At 38.4% G+C, this 13,920-nt stretch overlaps 1 protein-coding gene across 1 annotated transcript in view; it reads right to left on the bottom strand.

The window, feature by feature from the left end:
- Positions 1-13,119, bottom strand: part of TET2 (tet methylcytosine dioxygenase 2) — a 134,736-nt gene extending 121,617 nt beyond the window's left edge. The window contains 1 exon segment of the mRNA XM_049630952.1: positions 12,930-13,119. The gene's annotated coding sequence lies outside the window, so the exon portion shown is untranslated.
- Positions 13,120-13,920: the final 801 nt, after the last annotated feature.

Genomic DNA, 13,920 nt, shown 5'->3' with positions numbered 1-13,920 from the left:
AACAATTTTAAAACATGAGAAAATGGCAGCTCTAACTCCAATCTTTTCCAGCAGATATGCGGTAACATTATTAGAGACGGTTAAGTTGCCACAATAGCTTCTAAGAGTCTGAGTCAGCTTGGTTATGAGACACAGTGGCACTCTTAAGAGCTTCGTCACCTTCAGTCTTTGGATACTAAAGCGCTTAGTCACCTGTCAGGGTTAAAAGCTACTATTTTAAGTTCAAAGTGGAAAGCTCCCTTTGAGTGGTAACAATAGTTTAAAATAACAATGTGGGGGGTTGGGGGAAGCCTCCTTTATTCATCTACCATTCCCTCTACCCCAAATATTACTACAATCAGTGCTTTCTTATTCTGTTATCAATATTCTCGATCCAGGCCACTAAACAATTTGAGATACAGACCACTCCTTCTACCACCATTGTTGCATCACTGGTGTTCAGGATTCTGGAACAGTGTGTGTAAACATTAAAGCCACGTGTGTCTGACCACATGGGAAGGCATCAGGATGACCTGGAACTCCCTAGCAAGAGGGAACGCCTGGCGCCAATCTCTACATCACCAAGCCAGCGGTTTATGTGTATGCTATTTGATTCCTCAGCTGTCTTACAAAAGAACCATATAAAAAAAAGTCATTTACACAAATGACTGAGAATTTTGTGCAACTTCATGGTATCTGTAAAAATGCACGCCATCAGTTATTTTTCTCGCTTTATATTCATAGACAGAAACTTTTACTATGGTTCATTTAATTCACCATTTCTACCAAGAGGACTTCACTCATATCAAAAGTCTAAGATACACGTAAGCAAGTACATGTGTGCACACACGCACATATACACACACTCAGTAGAAAATGAAAGGGGATAAACTAAAATTTTGATATTGCTTTTTGGTATACATCTTTCATATTCAATCTACCATTTTGATATTTTGAAATAATTGCCACTAAGTCTCATCTTTATGAAGGGAGTCCATCCACTAAATAAATCAAATTTTATATTACACGCTTGCCTCTTCAAGTGAAACCAAAGTACAATCAGATGAAAGTAGTATTTAAATCTTTTCTTAACAGAAATGTATTAATGTATAGCCTTTATCAAATTCTGAGCACTTTCAGCTTATAATCATATATAATTTACTGTCCAATAAAGGTATAAGAAGAGAATATTGGGGCACCTGGGTGGCTCAGTAGGTTAAGTTTCTGACTTCAGCTCAGGTCATGATCTCAAGGGCTTTGGGTTCGAGCCCCGCTTCAGGCTCTGTGCTGACAGCTCAGAGCCTGGAGCGTGCTTCAGATTCTGTGTCTCCCTCTCTCTCTGCCCGTCCACCTGCACACTCGCGTGTGCGTGCTCTCTCTTTCAAATAAATAAATATTAAAAAAAAATTTAAAAAGAAGAGAATATTAATGTTCTAATATAACATAAGATAATTCTTGTGAACCCCCAAGAGTATTTAGAATTAGCACTGCTCTTAGGAAAAAGGATACTCATAAGGAATTTCACACTAACTTTCATTATCTGGGGCAAGGGTGATTAAGATAAATACATTATCATCAGACCAAAACAATAAAAAGCAAGCAAATGAAAAGAATCTTTTTAAGACTATATCTATTTTCACCTATCTTAAGTCAATGTATTAGAAATGTACAATATACTTTAACTGATAAACACTAAATAAATTATATCTTTTCAAGTCCAGAAGGAACTTTTACTCAGTAACAGGGATAAAAAAATGCCCATCCTTAGATTTCATTGTGTTGGTTAAATGAGTCACTCTTTTGGCAATTTCTTCCATATATGAGCAGATTCAGATGTTAAACAGCTACACCTTAATTTCTAAGCCTCATGTGCAAATAATAAATTTGAACAGATAATCTCTAAATTATTTCCGATCTAAACTTCTCTTATACCAAACAGTACTTAAAACAATAGATTTTTGGTGCTTGGTTTATCTCTTGGGGAAGATTCTTTATTTTTAAAAGTTAAACAAATTCCTTTTGTTTATGGTACTGCATTTCAAAGATTCTGATTTTCCTTTTTTTTTTTTTTTAGAAAGGTAGTATAATTGCAAAAAATATTCTACTAAAGAAAAGAGTTCAAACAGGCCTTTTTAATTAACTACGAGTTCACTTGTTTATGATCTAATTTCAATTCTTTGTTATGAATCGTTTCTATTTTTAGATAATCAATGATGATGCCCATCTAAAATGATCCTTAGATGCAATACAAAAAAAAAAAAAAAAACAAACCCTCAAAATTTACTCATATTTTAAAGATTCCAACAAGTCAGCTTACAATTTATGATGAAAAGCACCAGAAAAGATTATACCAGATACAGGATTAGACCTTTAAATTAACGTGCTTTAATTTTTTGTTTTTTTAACTCAAGACTTTCTTTTTATTGATAAATATAAATGCAAAACTCTCAAAATCTATCTGAGAAAGAAACAACAATTCTCTAAGTATAGAAACCTATTTTTTGTTTTTTTGTTTAAACCCAAGTCTTAATGTAGAACTTAAAAGCAGAGGAGGGCTGAGGGAGGTGTGATATTGAAGAATTGAAAACGGATGGGGGAGGGAGGGAAGAGTGGTGACTGCAGGAAGGGATAAGGAAGATAATTAATTGTCCTTGAGTATTCTGGGGTTTGAGTGTTAGTTTGGAAAGTCAGATTATGAATTCTATTGCATCTGAAGATGCTTACAAATTTGAAAATACACGTAATACACTTTTTTTTTTTTAAAGACATTTGTGAGACTGGGTGGCAGACGAGAACACTTCAGTCTCAGTGGTACTGTAAGTTATGACCAGAACCAAAGTACAATCTGCCCGCATTTTCCAAAATCACAAAAAAAGTTTGGCATAATTGGTTCCATTTGCTGAAGGAGGAAAGAAAGATTAATCCTGTATTAAAGCACAGCCTTTGAGACTTCGGTAGGAAAACTGCATATTGGGCGGATCCTGACCTAGACACCTTGATCTTTGGTTCATGACCCTGTCAGAGCCAGACAAGGGCTCCCGGACTATGAATTAAACTGTTTGATTCCTCCGCCCACAGACACACAAAGCCCGCACTCTCTCAGCTGTTACATAAGAGTCTCTGGAATTCTAGGATGGTGTTTGTAAATAGCGCTGCCATGCGCACGGTACCCACGTGTCAGAAGTTGATGTGACCGCGTGTAATTGGAAGGCGAGAAAGCATCAACAGGCTCCAAAGAAAAACCTCCCATTTCTTTGGCCCTAAAAATGAGCATGTGCTTGTCAAGAAATGATCTCTAAGTGATTTATTTTCTTCTTTCCCTTTCCTCCTTCCCTTCCCTTCCTTCCCCAAAAAATTGCTGGGAGGAAGAACAGGAGAAATGACCAATACCCATTGCATTTCTTTCCTTCTTTAAGCAGTGCCTAACTAGAGGACAGGATCACAAGTAACGCATTCTGAATGCACTTTCTACCTCCTCTTAAAAAAGATTTCTCATTCTTTTTTTTTTGTTCACTTACTTCAGTGTGAACTGAAATATGAGGTAGGATTATACAACCACTAGAGAGAGATACACTAAGTAGGCAAATAGTTTGCAAGTGACAATCTACATCTAAATAAAATTACAACATGACCCTTTCAGCAAAAAGTATCCAATGGCTATGTCTGAGTAAAGAGAAACACAATTTAATGTTTTACCTGTCTTATTTTAATTTTCACTCTCATCTATATTCATTGCATCGTTTACAGTGAGTTTGTGAACAGGAAACAAACTCCATTTCTAAAGGAGGCTGAATTCTAACCAAAATTAGAGAAAAATGTCAATATCAAGTTGTTTTTCTTAAATATTTTTAATGCTTATTTATTTTTGAGAGGGGGACAGAGTATCCCAAGCAGGCTCTGTGCTGGCAACAAAGAGCCCCGTGTGAGGCTCAAACTCACAAACTGCAAGATCATGACCAGAAGTCTGATGCTTAATCAACTGAACCACCCATGTGCCCCTCAATATCGAGGTGTTTTTTTTTTACCCCTAAAGATGGTATGTTTCCCATAAACTTTGGTTTTATTTAAAGCGTGACAAATTGCAACAATGAAAAAAAATCAAAGTAAAACTGTCAGCAAATTAAAACTAGTTATTTGAAAAATACTCTGATTTCAACAAAATCTCAAACATATTTTTAAGTCATTTTAAAATGTTATATCTTATCTCATACACTTGGTAATAAAAAACATTTTTATTGTTTCATTTTTTTGTTAAAAAGTTTTTAAATTATATATTAATATTAGTTGATATCTATAAAACTTCCTACCTGAAATAAGAATCACATTTAAGAGTAAACAGGTTAAGTTTCAAAATACTGAAAAGTCATTTCCCAAACTTAATAACCAAACGTCCTTACCAATTTTAATGTTCAATAGAAACACACAACTGTATTAGAACTATTAAAAAGGTGAGCCATTAGCAAAGTGTCTACTAGCTTTGCTTTCTGCCAGTATGTTTTGCTCCAAGTTACAATACGGTAGACGTTTCAAGATTAAATACAATTAAGTTGTCTTAATTTCAACTGTATACATTATAACTTCATAGGAAAAAAAAATAATCACTTGAGTGGCTCCATTGGAATAAAGATAGATTAAATCTAGAGTACAAAGTTTAAAATATAAGCTTTCCTGCTAAAATGTACCTGCTTCTCTTTTTACTGAAACAAATAATTAATGTGGTATTTTTAAGTTAGAAAATTTGTTCTTCCTTCATGTTTGAAAAGTACCCATATATGGTATTTTTTCCTTTCACCAGTTCTCTTTGGTACCTTAAAATATAAATGTAAGTGAATTAATGTTTTAATAACTGGATTCACTTTTTAAGATGCTTATTCTAATTTTGTGAACCATTACTTTATTTGCAGAAGTGATTTCTTGTTCTGTTACGATGTATGCAGTAAAACAAACAAAAATCTAATGATCATCTAAACTAATTAGAGGGTGTATAAAAGTAATCCTTTTAATGCAAAAATCATGAGAGGTTATAAAAGAGCTGAGAGAATTTTATAGCCAGTGGCAAATATGAAAATTCTATAACTTCAAAGTAAGAGACTTCAAACAAAAAAAAGGAAAAAGTGCTGAAAGAACAAACAGATTAAAAAATAAATTAATAGGAACAAGACCGTATGTTAGGGATGGAATCTGGGTGTGGTGTCATTGTATTATTTTCAGTTTCTGGCACTTTACTTTAGAAGCAGCACAACTAATAATTAAGGTATTTTTTTAAATGGTTGTCCTTGTTTCTTAATGTACAGGGAAGAAAAACAGGAGGAATAACTCAGAGATGGATCGTGTTATATCCTCTGGGTTTCACTATTATCATGGAAGCCTTTTCTCTTCCACATTGCTACACAAAAATATACCAATTTGAGGAGAAATACTATAATAAAAACTCATCTTGAGAGCTGGGTGAATAGTTCTCATTAAAGTATAATCTGGACATAGAAACTAGTTCAATACTCTATCAAGAAAACAAGTGACTTGAAAAGGCAGGTTTTAGTAATGGCTAATGAGATATGACAATAGTAATTAAAATTATCATTACTTTGTAGCATGCACAGGACAAACTACAACAAATCTCAAAATTATAAAAGTAACAAGTGAAAAATATCAATACTGTGTATCTCATGCCTTAATGGGAGATCTGCTATGTCTATGCATGACCATAGACAATTTTGTTCCCCGAGGAGAGCAGTCCATCAGCAAAAATTCACAGCCCAACATATCCCGTATATTTTTGATTTATTTGAAAAAAATTTACAATTTTTGGAAGTACATTTAAAAAACAAAGATGGAGTAGCACATTAAAGCCCAGTGAACAACTTTTGAGTATTATGGAGATACTATTATACAAAAATATTATCAACTGTAAAGTATTAAGAGAAACAAGAGAGAGTAAAAAAACAAGCAGCTATTCATTTTTCCTATGAGGAGGACCAGGCCTATATTGTACCTCAATGCTTTGTACAACAATCACTCCATCAGCTTGATAGGATAAAGATTCTAACCTGAGTGTCTAACTTGCACCTCTTGCAAATATACAACAAACTTACAGGTAAGTGCTATATATAATCATACTTCCTAAAAGTACAATTCTTGGCCACTTCTACAGCTACTCCTTGAAAAAATCATGACTACAGCAATCATACGAAGCCAAGGCATTTCCTTATCGGGTACAATAACATGTATACATTATTAAAGCCGAATGCTTCCGATCATTGAATCTCCCCCACTCCAGTTATATCTTAGTTCCAAACTATGGGATCAGATTGGCAGCAAAACAACATTCTCATCAGAATAAAAAGGAGAGAAGCATTGCTCAACAAGAAGAATGTCTGGTATCTAGAATTACATTAGGTTAGAAATTCAAATAAACCCAACCCTAAGTAATTCACCCTGTGTGTCCAAAACTAAAAGTATTAATTTCACAGGGAGAGTCCTACAAAACTCACTGGTACCATGTTTCTAGAAAGACATGCATAGCACCATAATTCAATTCAAACAGTACCCTACATTTTTTTGCATGAGACATGAGATACTTTCTCAACATGAAATACCTTGTCAGTGGTATGCATTTTTTATAACTTTAGATTTAATTCACATAAAATAAAATTCACTCTCTTAAAGTATATAATTGAGTACTTTTTTGGAGTTGTAGAAACATTACTATCTAACTATAGGATGGGTTTATTGGCTCCAAAAGAAACCCCTTATCTATTAGCCATAAGTGCCCCTTCTCCTCCCCCCCACCCCCCGCCCCCAGCCCCCTAGCAATAAGTAATCTACTTTCTGCCTTTTTAGATTTTCCTATTCTGGACATTTCATATAAGTGAAATCATATCATATGTGGCCTTTTATTATTTACATCTTTTAAAGTTCACCTATGATGCAGCATGTATCAGACCTTCATTCCTTTTTATTGCTGAATATTACTCCATTGTTTGGATATGCCACAGTTTATGCATTTATGAGCTGACGGACATGTGGGTTATTCCAGTTTTTGACAACTACTAATAACGCTGCTATGAATATTCAGGTACCAGTTTTTGTGTAAACAAATTGTGAGTATTCTAAGTCTTCTCTTATGACTTTCCCCGCATAGCCTACATTACATCTTCACTTTTTTTTTTTAATGGTAATGAGGCAGAATAGCATAGTTGTTAAGGGACTGGGCTCCAGAGACAGGCTGTCTAATTCAAATCTTAGTCAAGCTACGTACTGGCTGTATGAATTTGGTTATCCAACCTCACTATGATTCAGTTAGCTCATGCGAGATGAGGATAACAAAACCTATCACTAGAGCTGTGTGACAAGAATTAGATGACGTAAATTACAATGTAATAAATCATTAAACAACTTAAAATATTTTGAACACAAAGGCCATTTTGTGCAAAAAACACTAAGTAAACAAAAGCCTATATTCTGATTAACATTTTGATAAGGAATGGTAGCACCACCACATGATCGATGAAGCAGAACTGTGTTAAACCTTTCTGTTTCCAGGAAAAAAGGGCTAAAGATAATCGGATAATGTGACCAAATGGTATGGAACCAAATATACAATACACAAATGAACACATCACCTTGGGGGAAGCTGAGTAAGACTGGTAGACTGCATCAATGACAGTATCTTGGCTGTGATAGTTTAATTTTACCAAAAGTTACCAGTGGGGGAAATTGGACAGAATGTACATGTCCAATTATTATTTCATACAGCTGCATCTGAATCTATAATTATCTTAATAGAAATTTCAATGAAAAATATGTGATTTTGAAGTAAATTTACTAAAAATCACTAAGCTGTATGTTTACAATGGATGGCTTTTGTGAGTCATTTGCCATAGCCTGTAGAAGTTACACTTAAGGAAAATCCACCATCATCACCATTACCAGTGAGAACAGATTATACATTTTGTAATTAAATGACATTATTCCTGTTTTAGGCCATTCGGGACTTTTTCCTCGGCTTTTAAGATACAATTGATACATAATATGTAAGTTTAAGGTGTACAATGTAATGATCTGATATATGTATATATTGAAAATGATTACCACAAAAGGTTAATTAACACACCCATCACCTCACGTACTTACAATTTTTGATATACCCTTTTAGCAACTTTTAAATATATTTTGAAATATCATTACATATTTTCAAATACTGAAATACATTGAAATATGTTTTGAAATATGGTTAATGATAATCACTGTGCTATCCATTACATTCCAGAATGTACTCATCTTATAAATGGAAGCTGTCCTCCCTTCATTACATCTTGACTGAGTAGAACACCACTACGTTCAATTATGGAATAAACAGACACAGAAATCAGTGCCTCTCTTCCAAGAGACATAAATGCAATTTAAAATAAATATTTACAGCAATTTTAGCGAAGCAACCAGTTCATTTTACGTCCTAATCTGTCCTCCAAGAACACTGCATCTCAATATATTCATATCTTAATTTAATTCTCAGATTATTTGGAGCTTGATTTCAAGTCAGTTTGAGTAACAACCCTGAGTAAATACAAAATATTGAGTTCCAAATTCTTAAAACTGCAGGTAGGTTGACATTATCACTGAATATGTTTTACACAAAATATTGAAAATCCACCTAGTATCTATTTCTACTTTTTGAAGCCTGGCACATTTAACTGCAATTTCATGACAAGTGGAAAAAGCATAAATCAAAGCTGATAGAATTTTACTATTTTGGAATGGGCAACCAAAATCTTTTTTTTTTATTGTGGAAAGATTATATATCTATCTTAAGTCAGGGATTTTCTGCAATGTACAATCTAGGATCAGAATAATGTTGGAAATAGCAGATACTTAAGACTCTTTTTGGCTTGCAGTCACAATGATTCAAGGGCTCTCATTTACCCTGTCCTCTTGTGGAGCTCTTCTTTCCTACTGTATATGTGTGTGTGTGTGTGTGTGTGTGTGTGTGTGTGTGTGTATACATACGTATATATTATATATATATATATATAGTGTACTATATATATATATATATATATACACATACACACACATATATATATAGTGTATTATACACCAAGGTGTACAGATGTACTATATACCCTCCTTGAATAATGCCACAGTATTCCCTGAGTTTTGGTAGGGAGTCAAAATAGAAAATTGGAGATCTAGACCAAGTAAATACTGTATATTTGACAAAATCATTTGTGGTTGTGTTCTTCAGCACAATTTCCAAGATAACCACCAGCTCTACTTGGCAACTCAATTCTCCCACAGTTAAGACTCCAATTGTAAAGTTGGCTTGTATGAGAGTTTCCTGCTACTGGCTTTGGTGCCATTACCTCGCTTAAAGAACTACTGTGCAATGGTGGCATAATAGTTGAGGAAAATGTTACTTTGATGAACCAACACTGACAGCTGCTCCAAATTTTACCCTGTCTATATGGTTGTTTATAAAACAAAGAAGTCTCCCTCTAGCACTTTGAGATGGCTAGGTAAGACTATTAAATTCTAGTGGGCAACAACCGAACTCACAGAAGAAGGAATTAGAACATAAAAAAATCAGGTTTCATATTTCTAAGTATTAGACATTCTAACGTCCTTTTGAAGACATTTTATTTCAAGATAATTTCAAAGAATTCATAGGAATTTACTAACTTGGATCTGGGACATAATGTAAAATCAGGTTTCTCCTAAAAACCTGAGTCTGAGAATTATAGGAAAGGTGTCTTACTGAGATCAGCAAATAAGGAAACACATTTTAATAGTGACATTTGGCTTACAACATTGTGTGTGGGTGGAGCCTTGGAGGAATTGATAGAGAAATTATAACTTCAGCAAGTGAAACCAAAACATTAACTTCAGGTTTTGTTACCTAATACAAGTCCAATGCCCAAAAAGGACTTTGGAAGTCTGTCATAATAACTCCTTGGCAGGTGCATTTCTGGAAGTAATGTTGACTCGTCCATGTCTATGTTCATGTGCCACTGCATCAAAATCATACCAACCCCTTTGACTTCTGTCATGGGGGCCATGACAGATATAATTAAGGCCATAGTTGGTAAATGTGTGAATTTAAACAAAACAAGGGACTCCCTTCTTTCCAAGTTAATGTCTCATTAACCATTAGTTCAGTAAGAAAATAAACAAAACAATACTGCAGTTTAAGAAAAAGATCTATCTTGTAATTGTTCACTATCACTCCCATAAAATGCAATTGCTCAAGACAGTTCTATCTATGAAATTCTGGAAACATCCAGGTGGTACTATCACACATATGGCAAATGAAGAACAGACATTATGTCTTTTACAGTAAACTATCCTATACGGATTCAAATAACTGCTCTTTTATAATAAATGTGAAAGTGGCACTTATATTCAGATTGGTGAATAGATGTACATCTCTTCCTTACAATCATTTAAGCCCCTCATACAATATTAAATTAACAGCTATTTTCAGCATACAAATAGGACACATAAAGTAACAAAAAAGTCTAAATTTGATAATAGGAAAGAACAAATCTTCATGGTCACAATAAAATTATTGTACGTATTCTTATTTGCCAATATGAATGAAAATATTACATCTCTTATCAGTTAAATAACTTGAAGAGAGCATATACCACAACATTTGAAAAGTCCCCCAAAAGCATTTAGATATTAGTCTGTCAGCAAAAAGAACTGTTTATTTTAAATTCCGAATTGCTGGAATAATTAATCATAGTTTTCTCAACAAATAGTAAGCATTTATGCTAAACTCCTCAGTATTTCCTTTATAATTTTAGGACAAATGAGAACTAACCAAAGGAGCTGTTTCTGTTCCAGAGATTAGTAATACTACTCCCTTGTAATCATGTGAAATAATCTCTAGTATCAATGATTAAAGTGAACTTAACTGCTTTTTCAGAGATCGAAATAGAAAGTGTTACAGAGTGAACTACAGAGGACAAATGATTTCAGAAGTCTGATTTATGGAGTAATGTCCATTATTGTGCTCTTTATTCTGTCCATTTTTAATCAAATACATGCCTTCCAAACTTAAGTTTGACTTTCCAATCCTTCACTAACACTTCTCTGCTTAGTAACATCAAAAAAAAAAAAAACAAAAAAACACCCAATATTTATTGTGTTGAAATTTATATTCTACCTCAAACCTATTATAAAACACTCATGCAAACATGTAAAAGGATATAACCCTCCTCCAGTATTTCAAATTTCCATTAAAATGCAAATATAATGACTTCATTAACCAGGCAACAATACCCACAGCCTTAGACCCAAAGCAAAGCAAAGCAAAGCAAAGCAAAGCAAACCAGACCTATATCTTTTCTCCTTACATCCCAATTTCCCCTAAGGAACAATCTTACTCTTATGTTGGATCATTGTTGATGAATACTTTTATTTGGCTTTGCCAGTATTATCCCTTATTAGAGAGGAGAAAGCACAATGCAAGACTTGAGATTTCAAATTCATGGATGTATCCTACCTTACACAGGAAAACATTTAAAAAAAATTTTTTTTCAGTAAATCTTAAGCAAACAACTGGAAAATAACCCTCCGTTCAATTCCTAAACACTAGATGAAGGGGGTGGGGGGAACTACTCGATGCAATTAAAAGTATGTCATGAAGGCAATAGTCAGTAAATAACACTTATATTTCATAGTCGACCTTCTCAGGAGTCTATCCAAGCCACACTTTATTTTGTCATCGGTAGAAAACTCCCCACAGAAACTCTGTTAGCTTCATAACACTGGACAAGCAGCCCCAGTGAAAAGATTCGGCAAGACTGGAGAGTGTGTGTGAGTGTTGTGTGTGTGTGTGTGTGAGTGAAGAAGGAGGAGGAAAAAAAAGACGGACACAGAGGCAGATTAATAAAAGACCAAGGAAAAGAAAGCAACCAAGACAGAGAAATTTGGATGGGGCTGTTAGAAATCTGCTCCCTACTTGTGCGTTTCTTTGCTGGGATTGGGTTTCATTTCTTTCGGCGCCCCTGACCTTGCAGTCTTCCAACTCTCAACTCTGCCCCCCTCCTCCCGCCCGCCCGCCCCCTCCCCCGGCCTGCGCCTGCCTTTGTGTCTGCCTGTCACTTACCGGGGAACCAAACGAAGCTGATTCGGGAGAAGCACAAAGCCAGGACCCAGATTTGCCCACAAATTCTCTTACACACGCTCCCCAGGCTGGCAGGCACAGCCCATCGCGGAGCTGATGTACCTGGAGAAAAGTGGGATCTGGTCTGGTTTGGGGGACCCGAGAAAACTATGCTCTCCTCTCTCACTCGGCGCCCCTAGCCAAACGCGCGGACTCCAGGAAAAAAAAAACAAAACCCCACTTGGTGTGCTGCAGTTCGACTCCCCATGACACTCGCTCAGCTCGCCCCCCGAAAAGCGGACACGGGGGCAGCCAGGGGCTGACGCGGACGCAGAGCCAGACCCAGACCCCACAGCAGATAAAAGGGCCGAAAAACACTCCGTCAGAGTTCTTTTCCGGGGTGGGTGAGGTTAAACGAGAGACTGGCCTGACTCACAAGAAGGGGAGAGGGTCGGGGAGGATTCCAGGGAAAAGTAGTGCCCCCCAAAGCTGAACTATTTGAGAAAGGGAAGCCAAGAAAAATCACTTTCCTGAAGATAAAAGGCCGGGGCGCCGGCTGGTCGCAGTCACAAAGGTAAGTTTTCTGGGTAAGGAGGAGAGGAGCGTTAGCAGGGGAGAGAAGAGAGCACAGAACCACAGGTTTAAGGGGGGGGGGGGGCGGAATTAAAACTATATTTGTCAGCCATGTTGAAGAGGCTCCAGTAATTTGTGAAGCTTCCCTCTTCCCTCCTGGTATTTGCGGGTGACACTGCAGGGTCTGCTCCCCAGTGCCTGGAAGCCCGAGAGAAAGCGAGGGGGGGAGGAAAGGGGGAGTTCCGCGGCCTAAGAGACGCGCTCTGACCTCGTTCTCGTCCCGCAGCCTTGCAGCCAGCCAGCAGTTGCAGTCGGGTCTCCTTTCTAACAAATCCTAAAGGGCAGCCATCTTGCTTCCTTTTGCTCCTCTCTACGAAAGCAGCCTAGCCTCCGCATCAATATTCATAAGGCAGTTTGACGTGTGTTCTCATCACTCGGCGGGGCCGGCGTCTCGGGGCGGCCGCGCCGAGGGGGCGGACGTGACTCGCATGCGAGCCGGGCCTGGGCGCGCGGCGCTCGCGAGGAGGCGGCGGCGGCCGCCCGAGCTCTGGCCGCAGCCGCTGCTGCCGGCTCCCCTCCGCCTCCTCCTCCGCCTCCTCCTCCTCCTCCTCCGCCTCCGCCCCGCTCTCCTCCTCCTCCGCCGCCGGCCTCCTCCTCCTCCTCTTCCTCCTCCTCCTCCTCCTCCGCCCCGGCCTCCGCCGCCGCCGCCGCCGCCGCCCTGGGGCTCTCCGCCGCGGCTCCCAGGGAATCAGCCCCCTGCCCGGGGCTTCCCGCACAAAGGCCGGCGGCGGCACCTGGGGGCCGTACAATGCGGTGCGCGGTCGAGGCCGGGGCGGCCCTGGCGCGGTGCGGTGGAGCCCGGGGAGCGGTGCGCGGGGATGAGCGCGGGGCGGGAGCGAGCTCGGGGGAAGGTTCCACCCCCCCCCCCCCGCACCTTCCTGGGCGCCGCAGCCAGACCGGGGCGCCCCCGTGACCCTTCGGAGCGGTAGCCACCAGGGTGAAGTTGCGGGGCAGGCGCGCAGGGGGAGGTGGCGTGGGTGCTTGGCACAAGGATGGAGACCTCGGATTAACCTTTTAAACTTTTTCTGAGTACCGCTCTCCACCACCCACTTAGAGGTCTGTGCGCACCCCTCACCCCAGCGCGCACCCAGCTCCTCCCGGCAGCCTCGCACCTTAGCCCTTACTCCCACCGCCTTGCAGGTATCTCCGCACGCGCCCACGCGCGCACCCACCTCCGCCCGCAAAGGCCCGCACCCCCG

This window comes from Panthera uncia, chromosome B1 (assembly GCF_023721935.1).
Source record: "Panthera uncia isolate 11264 chromosome B1, Puncia_PCG_1.0, whole genome shotgun sequence".
Lineage (NCBI taxonomy): Eukaryota > Metazoa > Chordata > Mammalia > Carnivora > Felidae > Panthera > Panthera uncia.
The sequence above is the reverse complement of the archived record's forward strand: the minus strand, read 5'-3'. Positions and strand labels throughout refer to the sequence as shown.